This window comes from Triticum urartu, chromosome 7A (genome assembly GCF_056163025.1).
Source record: "Triticum urartu cultivar PI428250 chromosome 7A, HENAU_Tu73, whole genome shotgun sequence".
In the NCBI taxonomy this organism is placed as follows: Eukaryota; Viridiplantae; Streptophyta; class Magnoliopsida; order Poales; family Poaceae; genus Triticum; species Triticum urartu.
Window position 1 is genome coordinate 500,968,963 of NC_141879.1, and position 8,531 is coordinate 500,977,493.

The following is an 8,531-nucleotide window of genomic DNA, read 5'->3' on the forward strand; positions in this document are numbered from 1 at the left end:
CAAGTTCAGGAAGTGTATCAATGATATTCTCACATATATTCTTCTCAATGTGCATCACATCTAGGTTGTAAGGTAACATGAGATTCTTCCAGTATGGCAATTCATACAAGCTCACTTTTAGGCGCCATCAAGGATTGAAAGCACATTTGCTCCCTTGGTGGTTTTGGTAATTCATGCCAACATACATATTGTTGGACTAGCATTTTCATCTAGTATATTTCAGAAAAGTTCAACATTGGCATGGCAAGGACATGAGATTGTGGACCCATTCAAAATACTAAGGACATGGATTGGCAAAGCTTCAAGACTTTACATTTTTTTGGTTAAGTGATCCAAGATCACATTGAGTCAATAGGAAAGCCAATACTATTAAAAGGGGATGAGGTTTTGATCATGATTCAATTGCTCAAGTGCTCGACGATATTGCTCCAAAAACCCTCAACCACTTTCTCCAAATCACTATTATCCAAACCCTTAAAAGCCAACTCGGTCCCACCGAAAAGATACCATATGGACTCACCAGTTGATCCTATACATTGCCACAGTCAAACCCTAGAGTTTCGATCCCACCGAGATGACGATCGGTCCCATCGATTTGCACTGACCAAGTTTTTGTAACCTTGTCGCTTCGCTTTGAAATTACCGAGTTGAAATGATCGGATTAACGAAACGCGGTCTCGCTTAGGTCATCACATATCGGTCCCACTGAGATTCTCACTTCGGTCCTACTGAAAAAGCCCAAAGTTCAAATCCTTTACACGGGTCGGTCTCAGTGAGATTTTGGATTGGTGTCACCGAGTTGAGTCAAAAGACTTGTAATGGTTGGATTTTTGGGTCAAGGCTATTTATACCCCTCCACCCCACCTACTCTCTAAGAGAGCCATTACAACGAAACTACACTTTCACCATTCATTTTCTGGGAGAGAACCACCTGCTAATATGTTGAGATCAAGGCATTCCAACCCATCCATTTGAACCTTGATTTCTAGCCTCCTCAAGTTACTTTCCACTCCAAGCCTTCTCCTACCAAAGCCAAATCTGTGAGAGAGTGATTGAGTGTTGAGGAGACTATCATTTGAAGCACAAGAGTAAGGAGTTCATCATCAACTACACCATCTATTACCTTTTGGAGAGTGTTGTCTCCTAGATTGGTTAGGTGCCACTTGGGAGCTATAACACCCCGGATGTAACTTGCCATATTTGTAACTTCGACTCTTGCCATTTTTGACTTTATGTTATGAGATTCTCTTCATGGTTGGGTTTTTATCTTTCATTTTGCATTTTGTTCTTGTCATGCATTTCATATCATGTCATCATGTGCATCGCATTTGCATTCGTGTTCGTCTCATGCATCCGAGCATTTTCCCCATTGCCCGTTTTGCAATCCGACACTCCCACATGCACCCGGCGCACCCCTTTTGTCTCTTTTCATGAGCGGGAGAAAAACGTTCTCGGAATGGGCTGAGATTTGTCAAGTGGCCTTGGTACATCACCGGTAGACCGCCTGTCAAATTTCGTTCCATTTGGAGGTCGTTTGATGCCCCAACGGTTAACCGGGTAACCGCAAAAGCCTCTTTTGTGTTCCAGCCCAACACCCCTACAAAACAACCCAATAACCCATCTAAACCACCTCCATGTTCTCCGTCATTGGATCACGATCGTGTGGGCGAAAACCGCACCTCATTTGGTGTTGGGGAACGCAGTAATTTCAAAAAAAATCCTACGCACACGCAAGATCATGGTGATGCATAGCAACGAGAGGGAAGAGTGCCGTCCACGTACCCTCATAGACCGTAAGCGGAAGCGTTATGACAACGCGGTTGATGCAGTCGTACGTCTTCACGATCGACCGATCCCTAGTACCGAACATACGACACCTCCGCGATCTGCACACGTTCAGCTTGGTGACGTCCCGCGAACTCACGATCCAGTAGAGCTTCGAGGGAGAGTTTCGTCAGCACGACGGCGTGATGACGGTGACAATGATGCTACCGGAACAGGGCTTCGCCTAAGCACCGCTACGATATAACTGAGGTGGATTATGGTGGAGGGGGGCACCGCACATGGCTAAAAGATCAATGATCAACTTGTGTGTCCATGGGGTGCCCCCCTCCCCCGTATATAAAGGAGTGGAGGAGGGGGAGGGCCGGTCCTCTCTATGGCACGCCCTGGGGGAGTCCTACTCCCTCCGGGAGTAGGATTCCCCCCTTTCCTAGTAGAATTAGGAACCCTTCCAACTAGGAGTAGGAGAGGAAGGAAGGAAGGAGGAGAGAGGGAGGAAGGAAAGGGGGGTCGTCCCCCCTCCCAATTCGGATTGGGCTTGGGGGGCGTGCCTCCCTCTTTTCCCTTCCCTCTCCTCTATTCCACCAAGGCCCAATAAGGCCCATATACCCCCCGAGGGGTTCCGGTAACCTCCTGGTACTCCGGAAAAATGCCCGAACCACTCGGAACCATTCCGATGTCCAAATATAGGCTTCCAATATATCGATCTTTACATCTCGACCATTTCGAGACTCCTCGTCATGTCCGTCATCAAATCTGGGACTCCGAACTACCTTCGGTACATCAAAACACATAAACTCGTAATATCGATCGTCACCGAACGTTAAGCGTGCGGACCCTACGGGTTCGAGAACTATGTAGACATGACTGAGACTCATCTCTGATCAATAACCAATAGCGGAACCTGGATGCTCATATTGGTTCCTACATATTTTACGAATATCTTTATCGGTCAAACCGCATAACGGTATACGTTGTTCCCTTTGTCATCGGTATGTTACTTGCCCGAGATTCGATCGTTGGTATCTCAATACCTAGTTCAATCTCGTTACCGACAAGTCTCTTTACTCGTTCTGTAATGCTACATCCTGTAACTAACTCATTAGCTACATTGCTTGCAAGGCTTATAGTGATGTGCATTACCGAGAGGGCCTAGAGATACCTCTCCGATAATCGGAGTGACAAATCCTAATCTTGATCCATGCCAACTCAACAAACACCATCGGAGACACCTGTAGAGCACCTTTATAATCACCCAGTTACGTTGTGACGTTTGGTAGCACACAAAGTGTTCCTCCGGTATTCGGGAGTTGCATGATCTCATAGTCATAGGAACATGTATAGTTATGGAAAAAGCAATAGCAACAAAACAAAACCGATCATCGTGCTAAGCTAACGGATGGGTCAAGTCAATCACATCATTCTCTAATGATGTGATCCCGTTAATCAAATGACAACTCATGTCTATGGTTAGGAAACATAACCATCATTGATTCAACGAGCTAGTCAAGTAGAGGCAAACTAGTGACACTCTGTTTGTCTATGTATTCACACATGTACTAAGTTTCCGGTTAATACAATTCTAGCATGAATAATAAACATTTATCATGATATAAGGAAATATAAATAACAACTTATTAGTGCCTCTAGGGCATATTTCCTTCAGTCTCCCACTTGCACTAGAGTCAATAATCTAGATTACATTGTAATGATTCTAACACCCGTGGAGTCTTGGTGCTGATCATGTTTTGCTCGTGAGAGAGGCTTAGTCAACGGGTCTGCAACATTCAGATCCGTATGTATCTTGCAAATCTCTATGTCTCCCTACTTGACTTGATCGCGGATGGAATTGAAGCGTCTCTTGATGTGCTTGGTTCTCTTGTGAAATCTGGATTCCTTTGCCAAGGCAATTGCACCAGCATTGTCACAAAAGATTTTCATTGGACCTGATGCACTAGGTATGACACCTAGATCGGATATGAACTCCTTCATCTGCTGCTTGTGAAGCAGCTATGTATTCCGCTTCACACGTAGATCCCGCCACGACGCTCTGCTTGGAACCGCACCAACTAACAGCTCCACCATTTAATAAAAATGCGTATCCGGTTTGTGACTTAGAGTCATCCGGATCAGTATCAAAGCTTGCATCGACATAACCGTTTACGACGAGCTCTTTGTCACCTCCATATACGAGAAACATATCCTTAGTCCTTTTTCAGGTATTTCAGGATGTTCTTGACCGTTGTCCAGTGATCCACTCCTGTATTACTTTGGTACCTCCCTGCTAAACTTATAGCAAGGCACACATCAGGTCTGGTACACAACATTGCATACATGATAGAGCCTACGGCTGAAGCATAGGGAACACCTTTCATTTTCTCTCTATCTTCTGCAGTGGTCGGGCATTAAGTCTGACTCAACTTCACACCTTGTAATACAGGCAAGAACCCTTTCTTTGCCTGATCCATTTTGAACTTCTTCAAAACTTTATCAAGGTATGAGCTTTGTGAAAGTCCAATTAAGCGTCTTGATCTATCTCTATAGATCTTGATGCCCAATATATAAGCAGCTTCACCGAAGTCTTTCATTGAAAAATTCTTATTCAAGTATCCTTTTATGCTATTTAGAAATTCAGTATCATTTCCGATTAACAATATGTCATCTACATATAATATCAGAAATGCTATGAAGCTCCCACTCACTTTCTTGTAAATACAGGATTCTCCAAAAGTCTGTATAAAACCATATGCTTTGATGACACTATCAAAGCGTATATTCCAACTCCGAGAGGCTTGCACCAGTCCATATATGGATCGCTGGAGCTTGCACACTTTGTTAGCACCTTTTGGATCGACAAAACCTTCTGGTTGCATCATATACAACTCTTCTTTAAGATATCCATTAAGGAATGCAGTTTTGACATCCATTTGCCAAATTTCATAATCATAAAATGCGGCAATTGCTAACATGATTCAGACAGACTTAAGCATCGCTACGGGTGAGAAGGTCTCATCGTAGTCAACTCCTTGAACTTGTCGAAAACCTTTCGCAACAAGTCGAGCTTTGTAGACAGTGACATTACCGTCAGCGTCAGTCTTCTTCTTGAAGATCCATTTATTCTCTATGGCCTGCCGATCATCAGGCAAGTCAACCAAAGTCCACACTTTGTTCTCATACATGGATCCCATCTCAAATTTCATGGCTTCAAGCCATTTCGCGGAATCTTGGCTCATCATCGCTTCCTCATAGTTCGTAGGTTCTTCATGGTCAAGTAACATGACTTCCAGAACAGGATCACCGTACCACTCTGGTGCGAATCTTACTCTAGTTGACCTACGAGGTTTGGTAGTAACTTGATCAGAAGTTTCATGATCATCATCATTAGCTTCCTCACTTACTAGTGTAGGAATCACTGGAACTGATTTCAGTGATGAACTACTTTCCAATAAGGGAGAAGGTACAATTACCTCATCAAGTTCTACTTTCCTCTCACTCACTTCTTTCGAGAGAAACTCCTTCTCTAGAAAGGATCCATTCTTAGCAACGAATATCTTGCCTTCGGATCTGTGATAGAAGGTGTACCCAACAATTTCCTTTGGGTATCCTATGAAGACACATTTCTCCGATTTGGGTTCGAGCTTATCAGGTTGAAGCTTTTTCACATAGGCATCGCAGCCCCAAACTTTAAGAAACGACAATTTGGGTTTCTTGCCAAACCACAGTTCATAAGGTGTCGTCTCGACGGATTTAGATGGTGTCCTATTTAACGTGAATGCAGCTGTCTCTAAAGCGTAACCCCAAAACGATAGCGATAAATCAGTGAGAGACATCATAGATCGTACCATATCTAGTAAAGTACGATTACGATGTTCAGACACACCATTACGCTATGGTGTTCCAGGTGGCGTGAGTTGTGAAACTATTCCGCATTGTTTCAAATGAAGTCCAAACTCATAACTCAAATATTCGCCTCCACGATCAGATCGTAGAAACTTGATTGTCTTGTTACGATGATTTTCCACTTCACTCTGAAATTCTTTGAGCTTTTCAAATGTTTCAGACTTATGTTTAATTAAGTAGATATACCCATATCTGCTCAAATCATTTGTGAAGGTGAGAAAATAACGATACCTGCCGTGAGCCTCAATATTCATCGGACCACATACATCAGTATGTATGATTTCCAACAAAACTGTTGCTCGCTCCATTGTTCCGGAGAACGACGTTTTAGTCATCTTGCCCATGAGTCATGGTTCGCAAGTACCAAGTGATTCATAATCAAGTGATTCCAGAAGTCCATCAGAATGGAGTTTCTTCATGCGCTTTACACCAATATGACCTAAATGACAGTGCCATAAATAAGTTGCACTATCATTATCAACTCTGCATCTTTTGGCTTCAATACTATGAACATGTGTATCACTACTATCAAGATTTAGTAAAAATAGACCACTCATCAGGGGTGCATGACCATAAAAGATATTACTCATATAAATAGAACAACCATTATTCTCCGATTTAAATGAATAACCATCTCGCATCAAACAAGATCCAGATATAATGTTCATGCTCAACGCTGGCACCAAATAACAATTATTCAGGTCTAATACTAATCCCGAAGGTGGATGTAGAGGTAGCGTGCCGACGGTGATCACATCGACTTTGGAACCATTTTCCACGCGCATCGTCACCTCGTCCTTAGCCAATCTTCGCTTAATCCGTAGCCCCTGTTTTGAGTTGCAAATGTTAGCAACTGAACCAGTATCAAATACCCAGGCACTACTGCGAGGATTAGTAAGGTACACATCAATAACATGTATATCAAATATACCTTTCACTTTGCCATCCTTCTTCTCCGCCAAATACTTGGGGCAGTTCCGCTTCCAGTGACCAGTTCCTTTGCGGTAGAAGCACTCAGTCTCAGGCTTAGGTCCAGACTTGGGTTTCTTCACTTGAGCAGCAACTGGCTTGTTGTTGTTCTTGGAGTTCCCCTTCTTTCCTTTACCCTTTTTCTTGAAACTGGTGGTCTTGTTGACCATCAACACTTGATGCTCCTTCTTGATTTCTACCTCTGCAGCCTTTAGCATTGCGAAGAGCTCGGGAATCGTCTTATCCATCCCTTGCATATTATAGTTCATCACGAAGCTCTTGTAGCTTGGTGGTAGTGATTGAAGAACTCTGTCAATGACACTATCATCGGGAAGATTAACTCCCAGTTGAGTCAAGTGGTTGTGGTACCCAGACATTCTGAGTATATGTTCACTGACAGAACTATTCTCCTCCATCTTGCAACTATAGAACTTATTGGAGACTTCATATCTCTCAATCCAGGCATTTGCTTGAAATATTAACTTCAACTCCTGGAACATCTCATATGCTCCATGACGTTCAAAACATCGTTGAAGTCCCAGTTCTAAGTCGTAAAGCATGGCACACTGAACTATGGAGTAGTCATCAGCTCTGCTAGGTGTTCATAACATCTGGCGTTGCTCCTGCAGCGAGTTTTTCACCTAGCGGTGCTTCCAGAATGTAATTCTTCTGTTCAGCAATGAGGATAATCCTCAAGTTACAGACCCAGTCCATGTAGTTGCTACCATCATATTTCAACTTAGCTTTCTCTAGGAACGCATTAAAATTCAATGGAACAACAGCACGGGCCATCTATCTACAACAACACAAACATGCAAAATACCATTAGGTACTAAGTTCATGATAAATTAAAGTTCAATTAATCAAATTACTTAAGAACTCCCACTTAGATAGACATCTCTCTAATCATCTAAGTGATCACGTGATTCATATCAACTAAACCATGTCCGGTCATCACGTGAGATGGAGTAGTTTTCAATGGTGAACATCACTATGTTGATCATATCTACTATATGTTTCACGCTCGACCTTTCGGTCTCAGTGTTCCGAGGCCATATCTACATATGCTAGGCTCGTCAAGTTTAACCCGAGTATTCTACGTGTGCAAAACTGGCTTGCACCCGTTGTATGTGAACGTAGAGCTTATCACACCCGATCATCACGTGGTGTCTCGGCTCGACGAACTGTAGGAACGGTGCATACTCAGGGAGAACACTTATACCTTGAAATTAGTGAGAGATCATCTTATAATGCTACCGCTGAACTAAGCAAAATAAGATGCATAAAGGATAAACATCACATGCAACCAATATAAGTGATATGATATGGCCATCATCATCTTGTGCCTTTTATCTCCATCTCCAAAGCACCGTCATGATCACCATCGTCACCGGCTTGACACCTTGATCTCCATCGAAGCATCGTTGTCGTCTCACCAACTATTGCCTCTACGACTATCGCTACCGCTTAGTGATAAAGTAAAGCAATTACATGGCGATTGCATTTCATACAATAAAGTGACAACCATATGGCTCCTGCCAGTTGCCGATAACTGTGTTACAAAACATGATCATCTCATACAATAAAATTTAGCATCATGTCTTGACCATATCACATCACAACATGCCCTGCAAAAACAAGTTAGACGTCCTCTACTTTGTTGTTGCAAGTTTTACGTGGCTGCTACGGGCTGAGCAAGAACTGTTCTTACCTACGCATCAAAAACCACAACGCGTTATAGTGATTGCTTTTTGATCTTCAGAAAGAACCCTGTTCATTGAATCCGATTCAACTAAAGCTGGAGAAATAGACACCCACTAGCCACCTGTGTGTGAAGCACTTCTGTAGAACCAGTCTCGCGTAAGCGTGCACATAATGTC